Genomic DNA, 25,312 nt, shown 5'->3' with positions numbered 1-25,312 from the left:
GATAATAGCTCCACTTATTTTGCATTTCTCTATAAATCTTTCCAGTAAAATTATTTCCAAATTATTGAGGAGTAATTTGCATATTCCATGTTTCCTAATAAAAATTAATATGTATTTTAAAATATATAGTATTTTTATTTTTTATATAAATTTATTTATTTTAATTGGAGGTTAATTACTTTACAATATTGTATTGGTTTTGCTATACATCAACATGAATCCGCCATGGGTGTACATGTGTTCCCCATCCTGAACCCTCCTCCCTCCTCCCTCCCCGTACCATCCCTCTGGGTCGTCTCAGTTCACCAGCCCCAAGCGTCCAGTATCATGCATAGAACTTGGACTGGTGATTCGTTTCGTATATGATATTATACATGTTTCAATGCCATTCTCCCAAATCATCCCACCCCCTTCCTCTCCCATAAAGTCCAAAAGACTGTTCTATACATCAGTGTCTCTTTTGCTATATTGTATACAAGGTTATCATTACCATCTTTCTAAATTCCATATATATGCGTTAGTATACTGCATTGGTGTTTTTCTTTCTGGCTTACTTTACTCTGTATAATAGGCTTCAGTTTCATCCACCTCATTAGAACTGATTCAAATGTATTCTTTTTAATGGCTGAGTAATACTCCATTGTGTATATGCATCACAGCTTTCTTATCCGTTCATCTGCTGATGGGCATCTAGGTTGCTTCCATGTCCTGGCTATTATAAACAGTGCTGCAGTAAACATTGGGGTACACGTGTCTCTTTCCCTTCTGGTTTCCTCAGTGTGTGTGCTCAGCAGTGGGATTGCTGGGTCATAAGGCAATTCTATTTCCAGTTTTTTAAGGAATCTCCACACTGTTCTCCATAGTGGCTGTACTAGTTTGCATTTCCACCAACAGTGTAAGAGGGTTCCCTTTTCTCTACATCTTCTCCAGCATTTATTGCTGGTAGACTTTTGGATCGCAGCCATTCTGACTGGCGTGAAATGGTACCTCATTGTGGTTTTGATTTGCATTTCTCTGATAATGAGTGATGTTGAGCATCTTTTCATGTGTTTGTTAGCCATCTATATGTCTTCTTTGCAGAAATGTCTATTTAGTTCTTTGGCCCATTTTTTGATTGGGTCATTTATTTTTCTGGAATTGAGCTGCAGGAGTTGCTTGTATATTTTTGAGATTAGTTGTTTGTCAGTTGCTTCATTTTTTATTATTTTCTCCCATTTTGAAGGCTGTCTTTTCACCTTGCTTATAGTTTCCTTTGTTGTGCAGAAGCTTTTAATTTTAATTAGGTCCCATTTATTTTTGTTTTTATTTCCAATATTCTGGGAGGTGGGTCATAGAAGATCCTGCTGTGATTTATGTCGGAGAGTGTTTTGCCTATGTTCTCCTCTAGAAGTTTTATAGTTTCTGGTCTTACATTTAGATCTTTAATCCATTTTGAGTTTATTTTTGTGTATGGTGTTAGAAAGTGTTCTAGTTTCATTCTTTTACAAGTGCTTGACCAGATTTCCCAGCACCACTTGTTAAAGAGATTGTCTTTAATCCATTGTATATTCTTGCCTCCTTTGTCAAAGATAAGGTGTCCATATGTGCGTGGATTTATCTCTGGGCTTTCTATTTTGTTCCATTGATCTATATTTCTGTCTTTGTGCCAGTACCATACTGTCTTGATGACTGTGGCTTTGGAGTAGAGCCTGAAGTCAGGCACTGTATTAAAAATATGAATTAAAAACATATGAATGATATTTTGCTAAACTAATTACATTTATTTTTTCTTTTTATATGTTTTTCTTTTTAATACACAATGTATTTTAACAATTTATAATATTATAAGTTTAATATATAATACATATAGTATTGAATTTAACCGTTTAACAGTTGCACACTATTTCATTGTATGCATATACAAAAATGTAAACAAAAATGACAACCAGCCCTTCTCAGAAAGATTTATATTCAGTTGGTCAACATTAAGAGTCAGATGTGCTCTATGTTTGCTTTTTTTTTTTGGTTTTGTTTTTTTAATTCCTATGCAAGATTCTGTGCATGGAAATAGAAACATGAGCCTGGCCTTCCCTAAAGTTCTGAATCTCTGTTTTTAATTAATTATTGTTGTCATTGTTTCATGCCTTTAAAATATTATGATTTGTTGCTTCAAGCTTAAGCTTCTTCAGGATTTGTCAGGGATTAATTGATCTTAATGTCATTTTATGCTGTGGTATTAATTTGCTTTAACTTCCCATCATACATGGCCACCTAATGTAAACAGCTGACTCATTGGAAAAGATCCTAATGCTGGGAAAGACTGAGGGCAAGAGAAGGGGGTGGCAGAGGATGAGATGATTAGGTAATGATTGCTGACTCAGTGGACATGAGTTTGAGCAAACTCTGGGACATGATGAAGGACATTGAAGCCTGGCGTACTTCAGTCCGTGGGGTCGCAGAGTCAGACATATTTTAGTGATTGAACAACAACCCAGCAAGGATATCTTGGTTGCTTCCAAGTTTTTACAATTACAGATGAAGGTTCCATGAACATCCACATGCAGGTATTGTGTGGACATAATTTTGCAGCTCCTTTGGGTAAGTACCAAGGAGCATGATTACTGGATCACATGGCAAAAGTATGTGCAGTAGTGTCAGAAACCTTCAACTGTCTTTCAAGTGGCTGCACTATTTTGCAATCCCACCAGCAAAGAGGAGGAGTTGTTATCGCTGTACATCTTTACCAGCAAGTTTGTTGTTAGTGTTCCAGATTTGGGGCATTCAAATAGATGTGTAGTGGTATCTCAAAGTTATTTTAATTTGCATTCCCTGATAATATATGAAGTAGAGGATCTTTTCATGTGCTTGTTTGTTGTTTGTTTCTTTACTGTTGATTTTAAGATATCTTATTATATTTTATCAGATGTGTCTTTGCAAATTTTTTCTTCCAGTCTGCATTCTGACATCTCATTCCCTTGACATTGTCTTTTGCAGATCAGAAATGTTCGATTTTAATGAAGTCCAGCTTATTAATGTATTCTTTCATGGATCATGCTTTAGATATTGTACCTTAATGTTATTAACTAACATAACCAAGCTTCTTTACAATTTCTCCAATACTATATCCTAAATGTTTCGCATTTACACTTAGGTCTATGATCCATCAAATCAAATGCAGATTTATATCAACTTCAGAAATTTATCTTAATCCTCCTGAGATTTTATTTTTTACTTTAAAATGACATGAATTTTCTGTTCTATTCATATTTTGACTATATGTATAAATACAATGTGTGCTGTGTGTGTGTGTGTGTTGAGTCCCTTCAGCCATATCTGACTCTTTGCAAACCTGTGGACTGTAGCCTGCCAGGCTCCTCTATCCATGGGGTTCTCCAGGCAAGAATACTGGAGTGGGTTGCCATGCCTTCCTCCAGGGGATCTTCCCAACCCAGGGATTGAACCCAAGTCTCTTAAGTCTCCTGCATTGGTAGGTGGGTTCTTTACCTCTTGCACCACCTGGGAAGCCCATAAACATAGTATTAGCACTGTAGTTACAAAAACGAAATATATGTAATGTGTTTAAGCATTAAATAATAAAAATAGTACTAATTTCTGTTTATTATAGCTTCCTGACCTTTTAGCTAAGATTATGTATAATATCTGTTCTTATGAGTTTAATACCACTTATTGACATAATGTATGCCAGTTATTGCTAGCCAACTTACATACTGTAATTTATAAACAATTGCGATACAAAAGATTGTTGTTCCTACTTTACCAAGAGGAAACTGAAGCTTTGAGAGGTGAGTTATTATATCTAGTTACTAATAAATTTTCCAGCTAGGATTCAAATCTGGTACTATCTTATTCTTTACCATCTGAGCCACCTGGGAAGCCCATCTTATCAAGAAACTTGGATTAATTCACTCTAGTGCAATAACAAATCAGTAAATAGATGTAAAACATCAGAGAGAAAACACATTGTATTTTATTTTTTCATTGTATTTTATTTTTGTGGGTAGACTTCTTATTGAATACATAAATCTGTCAGCAATAAATTTCAACCTGAAATTGCTTTACTCTTAAAATAGTGACAACCATTTATAGAGGAAAGAACCCTGGAGTGTCTACTTCAGGGCACATTAGCAGCCAAGATTCCTTGAAAATATGACCTAATCTCCCAGAGTCTCAGTTACTCTATTTTTAAAAGAAATAATAACATCTATTTATGTGAGTTGTAATTTTGGAAATCAAAATTGGGAGATGGATATGCAAATTATTTAAAATCTGTCAAGCTCCTTTCAAATGCTTAGTGTTATTGCAATTTAGGACACACATTAATGAAAAAGCACATCAACTTCTAATGAAAGCATATTTAATTCAGTGCAGTTTTAATTACAAAATGACAAGAAGAATCGAAAGGAAATACCCAAAAATGGAAGTGACAGCATAAGTAGTAATTACATGTTGACCATGTGCTGTGTTGCTTGTTGGGTATTCTTCCCAACATACTTTCCTACTGACCTGTTTAATATGCTGGAAACATGGAAACCAAAAGAAATGTGAAGAGTATTGAAACACACACAGATACAGAATTGGAAATATTTCCAAATGAAGCATCATCATGTTTTTAATTTAATCAACAGAAAGTAAAGAAAATCTTGTCTTTAGTTAAGCAGGAATCATAGATTACTAAAGTAAAATCATACACAAATGTTACATAAAGGCAAGACAGAAATAGTTAGACGGTCATAAATTTGGAGATAAAGCAATGAAAACTGGTGAGCCCTTTAACAGCAACCAAATGAAATTAACAGAATAGTAAAAAGTCATACTTTACAATGTGAGTTTAAACATATGTTAAAATACTTTAAAAGCATGAAATAAATGTATGACTGTAAATTTAATTTGTTCTCTGGCCAAAAGCAATATAGCAAGTGAAACCTGGCCTATAAAATGAACTGTGGGTTTTTTTTTTTTTTTCATTTTTAAACAGTTCCAAATGGAAATTTTGATTCTCCAGTTTTTGAACAGCAGTTTAAAACAAGACTGTAATAGTTCTTTCTTAGGAAATTCAGACCTTGTTCTCAAAGCCTCACTTTGCAACCAGTTTTTTGTTTGTTAAATTTACTGTTTTGTTTTCCGATGCATCCATATTTTGTAATATTGTACCCAAAATTTTAAGAACACACTCTCTTTCCTGCCCCTGATATGTTTTTAGTCAACCAGAAACCTTTAGAGTTTTCTTTTCCAATAAACACATTTCTTAATGTAAAGTACTCATGTGTCAATCAACTCAGTACTGAAATATTTGAAGGAAGTGTTGTTTGTTGATTGAATATTGATCTGAGGGCAATCTATACATGTTGTAGCTCTACATTTTTTTAAGGGTAATTCATTAAGATAGTTTAAGTGCCCAGATATATATTTGTGTACACAGATTAATAGCTAAGAAATGTCACAATCAAATAATTAATTCCAAGAGCTATTACTAAAATTGGATGTGGTATACACCTTGGTTAAGTAGGTTTATAGGATGAATTGCCTGAAGAGTCAAATGATCTCAGCTTTCTTTCTTTGCCTGTTTATTTCTACTAAACAAGAGAAAAATAATTCCATTAATACCTAACAGCATGTTTATTTGTGTGCACTAGTAAAACAAAATTAGGAATCAAATGTATGTTTTTATGAGAATCATCTTGCTAAAAAAGACGAGTTAGAACAAATGTTTCATACTAGGTAAACCCTCCCAACTACACACCTTAAGCAAAATGTTTGCTTTTAAAGGATAAGATTAAAAAAAAAAAAACACTAATAAATAAATAAATAAAAGAAAAGTGCTAAGATGCTGAATGAGGTAGAACTAAGCTCATGAGAAAATACACTGTATCTTAAAACACATAAATGCAAAATACTTTGATAACTAATATATGTTATCTTTCATATTGACAGATCCCCATGGGGTAAAAATGAAGTCTTCTCTATCATTGAACACCTGGATTCTAACATCATGCACATGAGTTTACTGAACCAAACTGCTATAAATGTTAATAATTGGGATATCACTTCTTATAATATTTCTTTGATTTCTTTTCTTCTCTGCTCCTTTTTCTATTCTAAATTTTATGCTGACATCTTTATTTCTTGACTCCGATTTGTTTTCATTGTTCAATCTCAGAAGCATACCCTGTGAAGGGTCATGGATTTTAATATCTCTTAAAACATACACTATTCCTTTGGAGGATTAAATAGTGTTGTCCATATAAAGTGTGGTCATCTAAACTAAAAATATATTTTTCTAAATTAGTCTTCCAACTAACTATGATTTTAAAATTTTTCATCCCAATAGATTTTACTACTTTACTTAAATTCTTGTAATTATTTTGTAATAGTACTTGCTAAATATAAGTAATAATTTGGAAGAATGTTTGAAATTGTGAACATTCTGAAAAATTCAGAATTCCAACCATAGCTTAAAACAGTGAAGTTTCAAACAAAATTAGTGATGTAAATTGTACATTATTTTTCTATAAACAATATCCTGCAATGATAAAATATATTCAGTTCAGTTCAATTCAGTCGCTCAGTCGTGTCCGACTCTTTGCAACCTCATGAATCTCAGCACGCCAGGCCTCCCTGTCCATCACCAACTCCTGGAGTTCAATCAAACTCACGTCCATCGAGTCAGTGATGCCATCCAGCCATCTCATCCTCTGTCCTTCCCTTCTCCTCCTGCCCCCAATCCCTCCCAGCATCAGAGTCTTTTCCAGTGAGTCAACGCTTCGCATGAGGTGGCCAAAGTACTGGAGTTTCAGCTTTAGCATCATTCCTTCCAAAGAACACCCAGGACTGATCTCCTTCAGAATGGATTGGTTGGATCTCCTTGCAGTCCAAGGGACTCTCAAGAGTCTTCTCCAACACCACAGTTCAAAAGCAGCAATTCTTGGGCGCTCAGCTTTCTTTATAGTCCAACTCTCACATCCATACATGACCACAGGAAAAACCATAGCCTTGACTAGACGGACCTTTATTGGCAAAGTAATGTCTCTGCTTTTGAATATGCTATCTAGGTTGGTCATAATTTTCCTTCCAAGGAGTAAGCATCTTTTAATTTCATGGCTGCAGTTACCATCTGTAGTGATTTTGGAGCCCACAAAAATAAAGTCTGACACTGTTTCCACTGTTTCCCCATCTATTTCCCATGAAGTGATGGGACCAGATGCCATGATCTTCGTTTTCTGAATGTTGAGCTTTACTTTTTCACTCTCCACTTTCAATTTCATCAAGAGGCTTTTGAGTTCCTCTTCACTTTCTGCCATAAGGGTGATGTCATCTGCATATCTGAGGTTATTGATATTTCTCCCAGCAATCTTGATTCCAGCTTGTGCTTCTTCCAGCCCAGTGTTTCTCATGATATACTCTGCATATAAGTTAAATAAGCAGGGTGACAATATACAGCCTTGACGTACTCCTTTTCCTATTTGGAACCAGTCTGTTGTTCCTTGTCCAGTTCTAACTGTTGCTTTCTGACCTGCATATAGGTTTCTCAAGAGGCAGGTCAGATGGTCTGGTATTCCCATCTCTTTCAGAATTGTCCACAGTTTATTGTGATCCACACAGTCAAAGGCTTTGGCATAGTCAATAAAGCAGAAATAGATGTTTTTCTGGAACTCTCTTGCTTTTTATGATCCAGATAAAATATATTAGCATTGTATTAAACAGTTTCATTTACAAAAAAATTTGTCCAGGAATGTAAGTAATTCTCAACCTTATTTACTGAAAGTCTTACAGATTTTAACATTTAAATAATCTGGTAGCTCAGTGCTTAAGCAGTGCTTCTGCCAAGTAGAAGACCCAGGTTCAATCCCTGGGCCAGGAAGATCCCCTGGAGAAGGAAATGGCAGCCCACTCCAGCATTCTTGCTTGGAAATTCCATGGACAGAGGCACTTGGTGGTCTGTAACCAATATGGTCTCAAAGAGTCATAGACTTTCCTTTTTTTTTTTCTTTTTTTCTTTTTAATCTTTGGTTACACTGTACATTTTTTGCTTTCAGTTTAAAACTTATAATTTGTCTTGTTTTTCCTTTTACTAGCTTATTTTGCTTGGCTTCCCTTGTGCCTCAGCTGATAAAGAATCCGCCAGCAGTGCGGGAGACCTGGGTTCAATTCCTGGTTTGGGAAGATCCCCTGGAGAAGGGAAAGGCTGCCCACTCTAATATTCTGGCCTGGAAAATTCCATGGACTGTATAGTCCATGAGGTTGCAAAGTGTCTGGCAGGATTGAGTGACTTTCACTTTCCTTTTCCATGCTTAGTTTGCTTAACATCACATACAAGTCCAATAGACACAAAAGTATTTTATTGGTATACTTTCCCTCTTGTTTTTAAAAAAAGAATCTTGAATTCTAGGGTTGGTTAAGTTTTAGCAAAATATAAAATTTATGTAATGATTTCTAATAGGAGTTAAAAACAAGTTAAATTCCTGCCTGAGAAAATCGCTAATCATCATTAGATGTATCTTCAATCCATTCCATTCATCATATTTTGTTTAGTGACTGTAATAGTTTTTAAGTAATTGTCCAATTCATCAGGGAGGGTTTAGTTGGGACGTCATCTAGTTTCTGCAGAAGCTGAAGTAGTTATTTTTTTTTTACAGACAACCTCAGGTCTTTTTTTTTAACTGACTAGAAATAAGCTCTGTAAATTTATCTCATTACATTTTCCCTTGACTAATGACTAAAGGATGCAAGCAAATAAGTTAGCTGAATAATGAAATTAAACTATGGAATTTTAATGATGTGTTGCTTTTATTTTGAGGTGAAAAAGATCACAAATGAAATTAAACACAAAATTACATGGATATATATTGAACCCTTTATTCAAGCAGCATTCAGTTCTATTTTACTAACAACAGAATGTCTATAAATTGAAAACAGCACAGTGGAAATAAGAATGATAATTTAATATATAAATATAAGAGAACAAATAGTGAGCCTTTTGTAAGTGGCAATAAAATCAAACTACAAGTAATGCCAAAAAAGCAGAAAATTTCAACTTAAATTTTTTTTAAGATATTAGTGGTAAATAGAAAGCATATCTAAATTGAAATATAGAAAATAAAATATTAAATGCAAAATAAAAAAGGAATGCTCCTGCTGTGTGCATGCTCAGTCGTGGCTGACCTCTTTACAACCCCATGGGACTTTAGCCCTCTAGGCTCCTTTTTCCATGAGGAATAGATTTTAATAACTCCATTCTCATCTGTGTTCAAAGCTGTACTATAGAGCACTAACACCCAAAGGCCATCCACTCTGTCACCACATCACCACCACAACTACGCATTAACATTTTCACAGGATTCAGGCAAAGGAAATGATTTAGGCAAACTGGAAAAGAAGAATACCTTCAAATATAGCTTATAGTTATGATTTTAAAAATAAAAACATGAAAAATATTGAGATTAAAAATTTATCAACTTGGTTTTAAATCATTTCAGATATGTGAGAGCATATATAAAAATATGTTTGTGATCAACTCTGGAAAACAAGTGAATGTGCAATAATTATGAATGTGTAGTAATAAAAATAATATTCAATTAATAACAGATTGTCACATGTACTTTCATATGTTGATCTCTGTTATAGACCAATGAGCTGCTCTCTAATAAAGATGTATTAAATATTCTATTAAATTGTATTAATATTTTAAATCTATTCCTTATAATTTTTATTCATTAAATTTTTAGAAATCTTTCAAGTAATTACTATTTAATAGACAATTAATCAAAAATTTTGTTAACCATTAGTGTTAAAGAGAACTTTAAGAGATTTTTCAGTAAAGATGGAACATAATAGTTTCAATTAAACCTTATGATAAAGACCTCTTGAACTAATCATATAAAACAACTATGTTTTGTATTTTAAATATCCTTCAAATTTGGAGATTCTACGGCAAAAAATAAAAAATTAACACAACCTTCACAGTTATACTTTACTCAATAATATAAAGTAAACCACAATTATTTGTGGAGCAATTAGAGCCTACAGTTTTCATTTGACTGAGTATAATGCACTATTTTCTTAGGGTAAGTTTCCTTCAACATGATAGCCTCATCACTCTTGGTTATTTCCTTTCCCACATAAAGAAGAAGAAAATGAAATGATATGTGTATGTAAGAAACACAAGGAACAAACTGATGAGACTATAGATGAAAAAAATTACTAAAAGTGTAGTGCATCACCATGATAGGCCCACCTTATCACCAGAACAGAACGTCCAGAATGGACACCATTAATGTCCACACATTAATGAGAGCACTAGAGAGAAAGCTGAGATGGAAGTATTATTTGAAAGTATTATTCTTCAACTTTAATTTGGACTCATTGATTAATTAGTTTACTTCTTTCTCAATAATCCACTGCCTTGATGTCTTCTCCTTCCTACCCTTCCACCTCCCACCTCTACTAAACAGAAGCAAGGCATCTAATAAGATATCTTCCTAGAAGTGATTATGGCTTTCAAATTGGGCATTACTAATGCCTAATATTTATGTACAGTAGTGGAGATGGGAGCTCCTCACCTACATGCTTCCCATTTGCACAGTTTTAAATTTCTTATTCCAGATAGATTTCATCCTTGTTGGAAGACCTTTTTTTTTTTTTTTCATAAATCCCTCATGTTTCTTAACTTCCCCATATTAACAGCCAATTTGCTTAAGTTAATTTGTACAAACAGAATAGTACATTCTAGAACAGAATAGAAAATAGCTCACTCCCCAGTGATATTCCAGGAGAGTAGATAAAAACCTCTGCCTTTCATTCCTGATGACATCCCAAGGAAATAAAAGTAATGCTAGAAATCTTGGGGACTTTCTGTGACACAGACCCAGTATATGCACAGTGGGTCTGTGATGCGCCATCGGCCCTTGGGACCTGGTAAGCCAGGGGAACTGTACAAGCATGAAGCTTAAGCTGTCTGCTCTACTTACAATAATAAACTGTCTAAGTCGAATTGGGCTCATCGTGTCCTTAGTGGCCAAATTTATGGAAGTGTGGCAAGCCAACCTAGCAGCTGCCACCATGCACAGCTTGCAAACAGCTTGGCTGTCTGACAGTCCCATTTGGACAGCGTGTAGTCCTCATGGTCAAGCTTGTAAGGAAGAAGAAAAGTCATTTAAGCCTCTAATGAATCTTTTACACAGAGGGAAAAGAATAACAAAATGTCACCAAAACTTTAGAAAATCCCACAACACAAAGAAAAGAGAAGAACCTCATTTAATACATAGAGCATCACTCTCTGGGGGAACAAGAAATAAGTCAGAGAAAAGTAAAGAACTTTAGAATAATGAAATTGTCTTCTAAGAAAGTGGGAAAATGTAAGACATTTTTATAAAATGACTTATTTGGAACAAAAAATGTATTTCAAATTGTAAATAGTCAAAGCAAATTTAAAATTTATTATTTGAATAAAACTCTCAAGGATTAGTCCAGAATGTCAATAAGGTTCTAACAGAAAACCTAGAAAAAGAAGAGAGAAAAGGACAGAGAGAGAGAAGGAGAGGTCAGAAAATGTAGAGATAATGAAATATTAGGCAATGTAGTATTTTTTCACAAAGCTGAGGAAAAATATCAATGATCAGACTGAAAAGACCCCATAAAACATTAAAGTGAAGGACCTTAATTTCTAGAATTATTATCATGAGATTTTAAAACTATATGGACAAGATCTTCACTGTAAATACCATATAATCAGATCATTTTTTTTCCTATAACTAAATGAAAATCAGGTCTTGAGTAAACTTTTCATTAACAGTACTGAGTGTTAAAGGAAAATGTCACAATTTCTAAAATTTTCTGAGAGAAAAATTATTTGGAACATGACATTATATATTTAGTTAAATTATCCATCAAGACATTTGAAGAAAGCTGTTACTATCAATCATAGAAAAAAAAAAAGAGCGAGAAAAAGCAACTTGAAAAAGTTAGAGAATATGTAAAGAAAAAGCTCATAAATAAGCACCAGTTTCCAGGTATGCAGACTTATTATATATTAATATGTTATATATTAATATATAATTCATATTAATTAACATCTTTCACTCATAAAATAGATTACCTTTCTGGCTAGCCATTGCTGCCTAATACTAGAAAATTGAATTACCATGGCAACAGCAGTTTTATGATTTTGCATATCAATTCAATTGTTGGGTTTGTGGCCAATTACCTATGTCTAGTTCTGGGTTTGGAGAAGGCAATGGCACCCCACTCCAGTACTCGCCTGGAAAATCCCATGGACGGAAGAGCCTGGTAGGCTGCAGTCCACGGGGTCGCTAAGAATCGGACTCGACTAAACAACTTCACTTTCACTTTCACTTTCTTCTGTAGTTCAGGATGTTAGGAAGGACTTGACTGGGTGTGTCTGGCTTTGAGCGTCTTGTGAAGTTTCAGGCAAATGATAGGTGAAGAGTAGGGTACCTGGGGTGGTCTGGGGCTGTCTGGCTCCCAGACTTCGTGTTTTTCCATGTCGTCTCCATGCCCAGTTGGGGTTCCTCAGTGTCTGGTAGCTTCAGGACAACAGAACTGCATACACAGTGACTCACTGGCTCAAGTGTTATAGCTCACAAAGCAGAAGTCTCTTCACTTTTTCTGACTCAGCCTTAAAAGTCATGCATCATCACCCTGACTACATTTTGTCTATTACAAGATTCAAAAGGCGAGGAACTTGATTCGACCTCTTGTTAGGGATTCAAGAGGAGGGCTTTGGGCATTTCCTCTTGACAGGGGAGAAGTAAGTTCTTGGAAGAGAATATAGAATGGAAATATTGTTGCAACCACCTGTGGGAAATACTGCCTACTACATATACATGATTTTTTTTTTAATAAATGAATTTACAGAGAAGAAAAATCCATACTTGGAATTCAAAGATACGATAACAAATATAAAAATCTCATTAGATGATATGGAGAGTAACATTCAGAACACAAATTGAAAGTAAAGCAAGAAGACAAAAAGATAGAAGATCAGAGCTAAAGAACAATTAAAGGGAAAAATGATGAGGGCGAGAACAAAAAAAAAAAAAGGAAGAGAGGGCATATCAATAAAAAATTCACTAGAATAAACAGAATGGTATAGGACTAAAGAATGAAAGAGCCTGGTGTGTATCCTGCAATTCTAATATAAATGTACAAACATGAAAGAACAATACCATGCATTTTCAGAAATCTGGACAGACAAAAGATTCTACAAGCCCCCAGAGAAACACAGAATCATGGGTCTTATACAAAGATCAGGCATCAGAAATACTGCAGATTTCTTAACAGCGATACTAGTATGAAGATGATAGAGTGTTGTATTCTATATTGTCAAGAAAAAAAAGAGCTCAGCCTTGATCTCCTTGTCCAACAAGAAAGTGCATGTGTATTCAGTATTGCATTTCACATCAAAATCAGAGTGAAAAACAATGAAAAATAGAAAAGATTAAAGATTAAATTAAAGATAATACTAAAGATTGTGATGAGAAAAAAAATCAGAGGCTAACAGCTATTTAATATAAGTGAACTTTGAATCTCAAACAGTCCCTTTCAAAACATGTAAGAAGGGTCTGGGAAATTGTCTTCAGGAAGATGAAACCTATTTAGCCTTTGCAGCTTGAGAGGAAATTAAGGCAGTGGTGGAAGATTTTATGGTTGAATATAAGGGGGAAAAAAGTACAGAAAGTAAAGAATTAAGACAATTTATATTTGTGAAGAAAGGAGAAATTAGAATGGTGTCAAAGACATTGTGTTGGAAAGGAAAATTAACCATTGTGGGACTGGAGGATTAGAACGAAAATCAACTCTGTGTTTTTAAGAATCTAATGGCAATCCACTCCAGGACTATTGCCTGGAAAATCCCATGGACAGAGGAACCTGGTAGGCTACAGCCCATGGGGTAGCAAAGAGTCGGACACGACTGAGCAACTTCACTTTCGCTTTAATCATATTTACAAAGAAAGGTTGAAAATAAGATTCAAGGTAAGAAAATATTTTTCTCCTAGGTTATTTGGCCTAATTACTAAGTTGATATTTAACAGGTTAACAAGAGAAAAACAATTTAATATTGGATGTACTGGGGAATCCTAAAGATACGAGGTTCAAAGAAGTGACTGAAGCAAGCTGCTTTTATACCTCTTAGACAAACAAACAATACTTTTTCAAGAACTGGCAAAAACAAAGGGGCCTGGGCTCTGGGTAACACATTAATGAAGAAGTAGCAAGATTTGTGTATAAAGACTTCTTAGTCCTGAATATATAAGGCTAAGCTGATGACTGTGGAAAACAAAATTGTTTTAGTAGCTGAGTGGTAAGAGATCAGCAAAGGGAGAAAAGAACTTAGATTAGAATGAGAATGAAAAAAACAAAAAGGATCAAATTGAAGCATATTTCCCCACACCCCATTAACCCAGCCTCCCAATCCTAGGAATAGATCAGTCCAATAAAATTGGCTCTGCTTCATTTATCTGATGGGAAGTGTTAATCATCTCTTTGAATAGATAGAAGTTAGACAGTATTTGTTTCATTTGCTTTAATAGAAGCAGCATTTTCCCCAATGATTGTATACTCTCCTCCTTGCTGGGAAGTCAGTGTATCTATTAAGTAAGTGCTCAGTTGCTCAGTCGTGTCTGACTCTTTGTGACCCCATGGATGGTAGCCTGCCAGGCTCCTCTGTCCATGGGATTTCCCAGGCAAGAATACTGGAGCAGGTTGCCATTTCCTACTTCAGAGGATCCTCCCGGCTCGGGTCCAATCTGCATCTCCTGAGTTTCCTGTATTAGCAGACAGATTCTTCACCAGTGTGCTGCCTGCAAAGCCCATATCTATTAAGGGCATACCATAATATTTGGAGTTCAACAGAGGCTAACCTGTTTGTTACTCACTGCACTAGTGCTTAGGTACACATAGTGAGCACTGGTTCTGTTACCATAGAAAGGTTTAAGATTGCCTTTTTGAATTCATGAGTTCCAAAGTTTGGGACTCAAGTCCTCAACACTGAAAACAATTTGGGGTGTTGATAAAGAAGATGATTTTTTAAAATAATTTCTTATCCAATTCTACCACTTTTGTGATAGACCTTTATGGACAAAGGAGCTCAAGTTTGTAATTTGGTTAGTATTTAAGGTAGAGTTTTCTGGTGGCAGAAGCAGCTAAGTATCTGAATTCAGAACATCCTGATCACTTAGGTGGGAAAGTTTTATATATCTTGTCACTGCATAATAAAGACATTGTGTGTGTGTGTTCAGTCACTCAGTCGTGTCCAGTCTGTGACGCAATGGACTGTAACCTGTCAGTCTTCTCTGTCCATGGGAATTCCCAGGCAAGAATAGTGGAGCGGGTTGGCATTTCCTCCCACAGGGGATTTTCCCAACCCAGAGATCCAACCTGTGTTTCTTGTGTCTTCTGCATTGGCAGACAGATTGAAAGTGTGATTCAAAAGCAAGGTCGGAAAAGAAACTATAATTTCGTAGACCTGAGAATTCAATGTTACTAGTAATGTTTGTATCCAACTAATTATCTCTACTTTTCATGTACTCCTTTCACTTAGTAAAAGCAGAACAGATTGTGGAATATCTGATACAGGTCTGAAGTCTGGCTTTGGCAACAATAAAGCTTAGTTTTATCATCTGGCCAAGTTTGTGCATATGTTGAGGTCATCTGTGTAGAGTTTGGGGTATTGGACAGTCTAATCAAGGGAGCAGCTGAGAAACCCCAAGTTGTACAAGGGTGACTTGGCATTTGGTGATTTGGCAAACATCTGTGCCATACAAGGTGTTACTGGAGTCACTTTTTATCTCCTTGAGAGGCTGGAAGATGCCATCTGTATAACTAAGCCGCAGAGTTTGGCTGTTGTGCTGCCCTGATATGTCACCCAGGAAAGGTCCAGTGGCAGGTCTGTTTTCAACACCAAGGAAAAAGTTTTCACCTATTGTCTTTATCAGGGCAAGGAACAGCCTTGAGTATCTGTAGAGGTTTTTCTGAGTCCAGGTAACCCACTAGAAAGAGGCAGACTGCTGTTCTTCTAGCCATGGAGAGCACACCCTGTTTTTCCCCATCTTCCATACTTCGTCCACTACGTATTCACATGGGCAGGAATTAAAACTAGTTCAGGTTCTTTTGTACTACAGATGTTGATACGAGATTTATTATTTAACATGACCAGGAGTCAGTAAACTGACATAAAGAGGCATTTGGTTTGCCCCTGACCTGTTGGAAAAGAATTAATAAGAGCAAGATACAGGTTGAAAGAGAGCCCATAATAGAAGTGTAGAGGGGGAATAGATGGAAACAAGCAACCTCTAGCCAGACTTCTAATAAATGATTCATTAATGTGGGTGGGGGGGAAGTGTTCATTAATAAGAAAAGGTACTTTTGCTTTGTTATGTTGTATTTATTTTTTGATTTGTGTATGGGGAGACTTTAAAGGCAGGGAATAGCTGAAAGTGAAGTTTTTTTATCCCTGGATCTAGGGGAAAGTTGTCTGCTTCACAACACCATCTGCTTCTGGAGACTGGGAACTGGATCTGGAAAAGCTAACTTTATGGTCACTTGTAGAGATTTTCTCCATGCTATCCTGGTGATGATGACCTGGCTGTATTTTGGTGTGGCTTGTATGAATCCAGGGGGACTTTTCTTGTTTTAATGGCAGAGAAGGTGATTAGCAGTGCCCCATAAGGTCCTTCCCTGCTGGCTGACAGTGTGTGCTTTCCTCTAAAGACCTTGATGTACACCTGGTCTAACTGAAAGGGATGGCAAAGCTTGTCTATAGGTGGAAATCATGCCCCTTTCACCTGTTGGCAACATGCTCCAAGTTACTAGTTAATTCTTGTATTGAGCTAGTCCTAGTATCAGAATGCTCATGTAAATTCCCACAGTGTCACCTTAACCTAATAATAGAAGGTTTAGTGATGCCAGTAGGCATAAAAAGGACTTTAGGAAAAATCTGTTAAGAAACTGGACAAAAGACCAGAAGCATTACCCCTGACCCTTATAAAGTTCCAAAATGTTCCAAGTAGGTGACATGGATTAACCCCTTTGGAAATAATGTTTGGACACCAGATGCCACAGGGTCTAATTGGCATGAGAAATATGTTATAGGGTGTATCTGAGAGGCAGAAGTTTGTCCGAAAACACCCGCCGCAATTCCATTATTTTCATGGCAGTAAAGATGAAAAGGTTTGTCAAAATTAGGTAAGCCGAGAGTGAGGGGTATGGATAATTTTAATTTTAAGGCTTCAAAGGGGTTTAATACCTCTGATACTCAGGAAATTGGCTCCATGTGGGATGAGGGTATTGGAGGTTTAGCAAGGGTAGCAAAATGAAGAATCCATTGGCTGTGGGGAACTCTGCTCAATATTATGTGGCAGCTTGGATAGGAGGGGAGTTTGGGGGAGAATGGATACACATATATGTATGACTGAGTCCCTTTGCTGTCCACCAGAAACTCACAGCACTGTTAATTGGCTATAGTTCAATATACTATAAAAACTTAAAAAAAAAAAAATTTGCTGCAGTAACCAATTACTCCTAAAAATTTATGTAACTTATTTCATTCGGGGTAGAGGGACAGACAAAATTGATCAAGGAGTCTTGGGGTGAGCCTCTAAATGCTCCATATCTCAATCTCATGTCTGTCCTTCATGGATAACAGTATTATACCCATCGAAGTTTAGTTCAGAAGGCTTTATGAATTAGTTCAACTAGTGCCCTTAGATCACTAGAGATCAAACAGAGTTCTACAAATTCAGATGGAAAAGTGAGCTGGATATCACAACAAAATATAAAATTATGCTGAACAGCATCTATATGTCCTTAATAAATGCAGATATATATCTGTATATATATATATTTTTTTTCTTTAAGGGAGTAATGGAATTGTGTGTTAGTTTTTGTTATTTTGATGGAACAGAAGGGAAGCAAGAATGTAATTTTGGATCTGTTAAATGTGAAATGTCAATGAGACATCCTATTGAAGACAGATGCATATTTAGAGCTGAAGTTGAGAGGACAGGATTGAGTTAAATATATACATTTGAAGGTTAGTGTCACATACATTTCATTTAAAGGAAATGAAAGTTGAGTTTTAGAAGGCAACTGAATAGGAACAAAATACACCACCCCAAAATATGCCTCCTTGGCATATTATTTTAAGCTGATTGTTTTTAATAAACAGCAGACATAAGTGAAGCTCCAAAAGCTGAGTACAGTTCACCTCCACTCAGCATATTTAAGAAGCTGGGAAAATTCTGAGGGTCTTCATGTGTGCACGCTCAGTCATTCAGTCATGTCCGACTCTTTGCGACCCCACGGACTGTAGCTCACCAGGTTCCTCTGTCCATGGAATTTTCCAGGCAAGAATACTGGGATGGGTTGCCATTTCCTATTCCAGGGGATTTTCCTCATCCAGGGATCGAACCCATATCCTTTGCATCTCCTTCGCTGTCAGGTAGATTCTTTACAACTGAGGCTAACGTGGGTCCATTTTTCCTGGTGTGTTATGGTGGGGGCAAGGAGTTCTCTTATATACCAGCTGAAGAATGATTTATTCACATATTTGATAGAATTTATGCTTCAGAGTTTCTGCATAGAATATGTCATTATAAAATACCTAAATCTTTCCAAAGTATGCAATATGTCAACAGGAAACATGAAACCACTGTGGATATGCACTTATAGTTTCCATAAGGTCTTAAAACACTTAAAACATCAGCAATCAGAGATTAGGGTGCTAATTATAGGCCCCCAAGTATCTAAAGAAGTTGAAGTATGCTATATTAACTTCAGGACCCATAGGAAGGTCCCAAAAAATTTTATTTAATTGACTTAGGTTATGGTATAGGCATTTGGGCTTTTTAAAATCTCATCAGGTATTTCTAAGATTAAGCTAAGGCTTTGGAGATGCATACAATTTTTGAGACTAGGAAGAGTTTATGTTTAAAGTGATACTTTCTTCAATTTAATCTGTAAATTCACTGGAATACCAATAAATTTTTTAGCAAGATTTTGGTTCTGTATTATTTGTTCTGCTTTTTAATAGAAAGTAACCTGCTGATGTAAAACTACATATGATTAAGGACCAAGAACCCCCAAGACAATTTTTTAAAAGACAGATAAGGAAGGGTACTTATTTAAACTGATATTAGCAGTCATTTGCAAAGCTTCAGAAATTGAGTGAATATTCAATTAATAGTAATAATATTATATTGGTGCCAGATGGAACAAAATAGAGGGATCAAAAACATACCCCTGGTTATATAGAAAATTTTGTTTCTTGTCCTCCTGGAAATGTCCTGAGGCGCAGACCAGCTGTGACCTCTGGAGACCCATCCTTGGGCCAGCAGCATGTCTATGGGTGGCTACAACACTTCCTGGGGGCTCTCCAGTCCTGCCCCTGAGCCTCACTGCCTCACAGTCTAGGAGGAACAGCCAAGGTGCAGAGCGGGCCTGTGCTGCCCCACGTGGGTGGCCATGTGTGGCTCATCCTGGGAGGTAGTCCAGTAGGGATCTGCCTGGTTCTGGCAGTTTGAAGAGTCAGAGGAGGTGGGCCTCAGGGGCAAGGCAGCTCCTCAGGCTGGATGTCTGTGGCTCAGAATGATTCAGGGGCACCATCACTGGCTTCTGGATGCCAAAGGCCATGAAGGAAAGTTGACTAGGATGATGCTGAAGATCAGACTGGTGGCCAGGTTGCTGAGAAACTCCAGCTTGTCGTGCTTGGGGGGGTTGTTGACGTTTACTTGAGGAGGAAGATGAGCACCTAGCCCATGCAAGTCTGTAGCATCAGGTAACTGGAGGAGGTGAGCTGGGACCCTGCTCTATGATGGTCTTCAGCTGGGAGGTAGTCACCATCAGCAGCCTGATGCAGCATGAGTGTGGCCTTGGCTGTTTACATAATGGTTAAAATTTAAAAAAAAAATGATAAAGCATATCTGTGCTTATACAGAAGGGCTTCCCTGGTGGCTAAGATGGTAAAGAATATACCTGCAATGCAGGAGACCCAGGTTCAATCCCTGGGTTGGGAAGATCTTCTGGAGAAGGGAATGGCAACCCACTCCAGTATTCTTGCCTGGAGAATCCCATGAACAGAGGACCCTGGAGGGCTACAGTCCATGGGGTCACAAAGTGTCAGACACAAGTAAGTAACTAAGAACACAAAAAAATTTTTGATGAGTTGGAATTAAAATCTGTGGTTTAATAAATGTGTATTTTAAATCCTTAGGAAAAAAAATTAGATCTATTCCTAACACCACACAAACACACACACAACATAATATCCAGATGGTAAAAGTGAGCTACATGTCAAAGAAAAAGCTTTAAAAATATTAAAAGCAAAGAGATTATATGAAAACATAAGTATGAGTTTTGGTTAGGAAATATTTCTTGAATAAGATACAAAAAGGAATAACTATAAAATAAATTATTGATGAATTTAAGTATGTTGAAATTAAGTACTCTCTAAGACAAAAGGAACTACTGCCAGTGTTAAAAGAAACTTCCCAGACTAAAAGAAGAAACTTGCAATTATATAACCAAGAAGCTATTAATATTCAAGTATATAAAGAATTTGTTACAAATTGAGAAGAAAATGACAGAGCAAGAGGAACAAAAGGATAAAAAAGGTATCAAAGCACAAAAGATACATAAAATCACCTATGAAAATTAAGTGAGAAAGTGTGTCTCATTTAAAGGAATAGCAAGTGTTAAAACAGGAGATGGAATAAACTCAGCATGTTCAAGAAACAGGAAGGTCAATGTGATTTCAAGTAGTTAAAGGGAAAAATGGAAAGAGTTGAGGCCAGCATGACAGGCCAGGACTACGTCACGATGAATGTTGTGAATGATGGTAAGGCATTTAGACTTTGTTCTAAGTGTGATGAAAAACCATGGGTGGATTTTGAGCAGTTATGGCATGTACTGACTTGTATTTTTAAATGATGCCTCTCGTTAGTGGGTGGAGAGTAACCATAGAAAGATGGAGCTAAAGCTGTGGAGGCTAGGTGCACAATTTAGTGACAGATTATAGTGACTTGTATCGGAATGGCAGTGTGGGGGCTGTGAGAAGCAGTTGGAGATATATTTGCAGTCCAAAAAGATTTGCTTATGGAATACATGGGTAGAATTGGGGGAAATAAATCAATGGCCTCTAGGATTTTAGTTTGAAAACCTGGCTAGATAATCATGCCGTTTACTAAAATGAGAAGAGTTGATTTGTGGGAAAGATGAAGATTAAACATTCAGTTTGGGACAAGTACTATTACTCACTTTGCAAAAATATAATATATGGAAGGAAAAGATGCACATAAACTTCAAGATGATTATATGTATGAAGGTGTGAGGAAAGGAATGAAAGAACAGAGAAGGCTTCAACTGATGAATTACAGTTTATTTTAATTTTATTTTCCTTAAAGCAAAAAGAATCCAACATAAATTTGCAAAATATTGACATTTATGGAACCCTGGTGCTCACTTTTTGCTTTATTATTCTCTATTTTTCTTTATATTCCATTATATTGGCATCTATTTCCTTTGGGAGTTATAGCCAGACTTAAAAGCCAAGTGTTTTTGGTGGGTGAAGCTGGTGGGGTCAGAGGGAAGGTAGGAAGATATCAAGATAAATTATGCTAACTTTGAACTGAGGAATAATAATCATAGGAAAATATGTATATCAATACTGCACATTTCAATGTATTTTCACAAACCAGTTTAAACTTAGAATTCTTTGAATTTTTATTCCCTCTTCATTTCTATTACGTTACCATTATATACTTTATTCCAGTATCCAAAGATAGTATGATTGTTTTGTATATTCATTAGTTATTTATATTTACCACATAATTGCAGTTCTGATGTTGTCATTCCCTTCACAAGTTTTATTTGATATTGTTTTCTTCTGTAGAAACTTCAGTTTAACATTCCTTTAACTGAATGCCTATTGGGGTAAATACCCTTAGTTTTTGTCCAAAAACACATTTATTTCACCTTTCTTTAAGAAGCCTATTTCTGCACAGTGTAGAATTTCAGGTAGCTCGTTATTTTCAGTAAGATGTTGTTCCATCATGTTTTGACTTCCATCATATCTTTTCGGAAACAGGCAATTAGACTAATACTTGCTGCTTTGAAGTTAATGTATTTTTCTTGCTCCTGAAAACTTTTAGTTTTCTTTATGTTATCAAATTTCAAAAATGTGACTATAATGGGATTATTTGTTGTTTTACTTTTATTTGAGCTTCCCTGGTGGCTCAGTCAGTAAAGAATCTGCCTGCAATGCAGAAGACCTGGGTTCAGTCCCTGGGTTGGAAAGATCCCCTGGAGAAGGGAATGGCAACCCACTCCAGTATTCTTGCCTGGAGAATTCTACAGAAGAGGAGTCTGGCAGCTACAGTCCATGGGATCACAAAGATTCAAACATGACTTAGCGACTGACACTTTACTTTTATTTACTCTTTCAGAGTTTCTCAGATCTTACTGAATCTGCTTCTTGGTATCTCTCACCAGTTTTTAGAAATTCTTACCCAGTTTTTTCCTTCAAATATAATTTCATTTCATTCTCCTTTCTTTTTTCCTAGATATCCAATTTCATGTGTGTTGTACATTTTGAGTTTATTTCACAAGCATCCAATGATCCTAATTTTTTCTCATGATTTTTTCTTTCTTCATTTCAGGTTTGCATTATTTATATACCTAACTCTAAGCTGACAATCTCTTTTTACCTTCCAAAACATTAATCTTATGTTTTACTAACCCAATCTGCTATAAAAACTCTATAGATTTATGAATGTCAGATATTGTATTTTTGGTTTAGAAAGCTCTTTTTTTGATTCTTTTCTCAATTTCCATTTTTCATCTGTTCTTTTCCTTACATTTCAATACCTAGAATTTAAGGTTTTAATTTAGTGGTCTAGGGCCATATTCATAACTCCTGATTCTGCACATCACATTGCTTTTGTATTTTATGTACACATACACACACAGACGTGAACAAACGGATTTGTGAGGGAGGGGGATTACGATAGCATTCATAGCCCTTTTTCGGATTTCTATTTTAGTCATTTCAGTCAGTACTTTTAAAAATGCAACGACTGTAAAGATCCAAACCCCTTTTCATTTTCCCCTCCTTGCCCATAGCCCATAGAGACAGCAGGTAGTTGCCTGGTCCTTCTCCTTTGGGCATCCAATTATGTACTTATCACTCCATAATTTTCAAGATAAAAGCAGCTTTACAAGCCTTACAAATCCAACAGCTTCAAATACTGCCTCTGTTGCAAAGTCTCCAAAGCTTGTAAGTCATAAAATGGCACACAGAGAATTCTCATTAGTCTCTTTAATTTAGTTTAGTTCAATCCACTTCAAGAAATAATTATTTAAATAAACTCCTTCTGTGAATACGTATCTCTAGCCCTCTCCCCTTCATATCATTGTATCTTTCTTGATTAAGAGGAGGAAGGAAAGATGATCAGCTGCCCGTGTCACTCATTAAGAAGAGATGATCACTCTTCATTATTTCTTCTCTGATTTCTGTAGACCTTATTAATCAAAAATGGATCTCTTGGTTTTAAGTATTTTGCACATACGACAGAGGATGAGATGGCTGGGTGGCATCACTGACTCGATGGACATGAGTCTGGGTGAACTCCGGGAGTTGGTGATGGACAGGGAGGCCTGGCGTGCTGTGATTCATGGGGTCACAAAGAGTCAGACACGACTGAGCGACTGAACTGAACTGAATCTTTTTAGACATGTATTTGTGCTCACTGTGTGTGCTCAGTCGCTCAGTTGTGTCTGACTCTTTGTGGCTCCATGGACTGTAACCCTCCAGGCTCCTGTGCCCATGAAATTTTCAAGTTAAGAATTCTGGAGTGAGTTGCCATTTCCTACTGCAGTGGATCTTCTTGACCCAGGGATCCAACCCGCATCTCTTGTGTCTCCTGCACTGGTAGGCAGATTCTTTACCACTTGCGCCACCTGGTTAGACATTATTTACATATATTCCCTTATTACAAGTCTAAGATGCTTAAGAAGACTTCAAGTTGTGGAGAAAAATATGGTGTGAAATGTTCAATGTCATTTTCACACCACAAGGGAATACTTTGCATAATTTAGTGATTTTCAAAACAGTAAGACAGACGATGCCAGGCTTCTGAAAGAATATAAACTTTCTCTGAAATATTTCCCCAATAACTCTCTTTGGAGAGGAAAACTAATACATAATTAGGAAAGAACATGTCTACTGTGGGTTATGCATACCATTTAAGATTGTGAAGCAGATAATGCCCTAGAAAACTATGTTTACAGAAAACTTAAATAAATGCCTTCAATGAAAGCTTGGTATCTTCACAGTACTGGGAAAGAAATGTATAAGTTGAGACACTGTGTGACCATGAATTGGCAGCATTCCTTGCAGGAGATGTCTTCTAGAATTTATGCTAAGAAGTCCGACCTGCTGCAGGGTCTTGAGTAATTCCCAACAACTTCTAAGAAAGACCTCCAAAATGTAAGATAATCCTAAACTGAATTTACCAGTTAAGGTGGCGCAAAAGCACAAAGCCAATTTTCAGTAGGCTGAACTCTCAAAAGACCAAATGGGAAGAGGAATCTCTGGTTTTTGAATGTGGGCAACCCCTGGAGTTTGTACATTTGAAGGAGCTCTCTGGAGACTCTGTCAAATTCGGATGACAACCACTTAAGTTTTTTTCGGATCCTAAATTATTTAGACAACATTGTCTATCAATCACTTAATCCTCTGTACTTGCTTCTGGTCCCAGAGAGAAATTGTTCAGATAAGTGTTTATTAATCTGAGTCATCTGTGTGGGCTATTTTTAAACTATGGTTTTTGGTTTTGCAATCCATTCCATTGATAAGCTTTACTTCTCATCCCCATTTCTATTTTTTGGAGGAAAAATTGTTTCATTGGGATTCATAAAAAAATTATGTATATTTTTCTGTATCATTAATAGGAAAATAATGTTCAATTTTATTCTGTAAACTTTGCACACTCAAGATTTGCAACCTCTCTCACCCCTTTTTCCCCTACTTTCAACAAAATGAGTAACTACCTATTTATTTCTGGCCAGATTCCATTTGCTGTAGTATGCTTTCAGCTGCATTCTGGTATGAGACCATCTTCATTATCTTTTTTAATTGGATGCAAATTTAAAGTTACTTGATTCAGTGCCTTAACTTCCATTGATATTATAATATCAAATGTTTTATTATGTTAGTCACTAGAGCAATTAGAGCAAAATGCTAATGATGATGGTACCAGAATAGCATAGCATATTTGCCACATGCTGAATTTTTTAAAAAACA

The 25,312-nt window shown here is 36.2% G+C and overlaps 1 protein-coding gene and 1 pseudogene across 2 annotated transcripts in view; both read left to right on the top strand.

Moving 5' to 3' along the window:
• CDH10 (cadherin 10) overlaps positions 1-25,312 on the top strand; it is a 186,484-nt gene that overhangs the window by 101,127 nt on the left and 60,045 nt on the right. The window lies entirely within an intron of this gene.
• On the top strand, positions 3,601-3,704 carry LOC147350160 (U2 spliceosomal RNA; annotated as a pseudogene).

This window comes from Bos grunniens, chromosome 20 (assembly GCF_055505025.1).
Source record: "Bos grunniens cultivar Pamir isolate PY7600 chromosome 20, Bosgru_T2T1.0, whole genome shotgun sequence".
Taxonomy (NCBI): domain Eukaryota; kingdom Metazoa; phylum Chordata; class Mammalia; order Artiodactyla; family Bovidae; genus Bos; species Bos grunniens.
The sequence above is the reverse complement of the archived record's forward strand: the minus strand, read 5'-3'. Positions and strand labels throughout refer to the sequence as shown.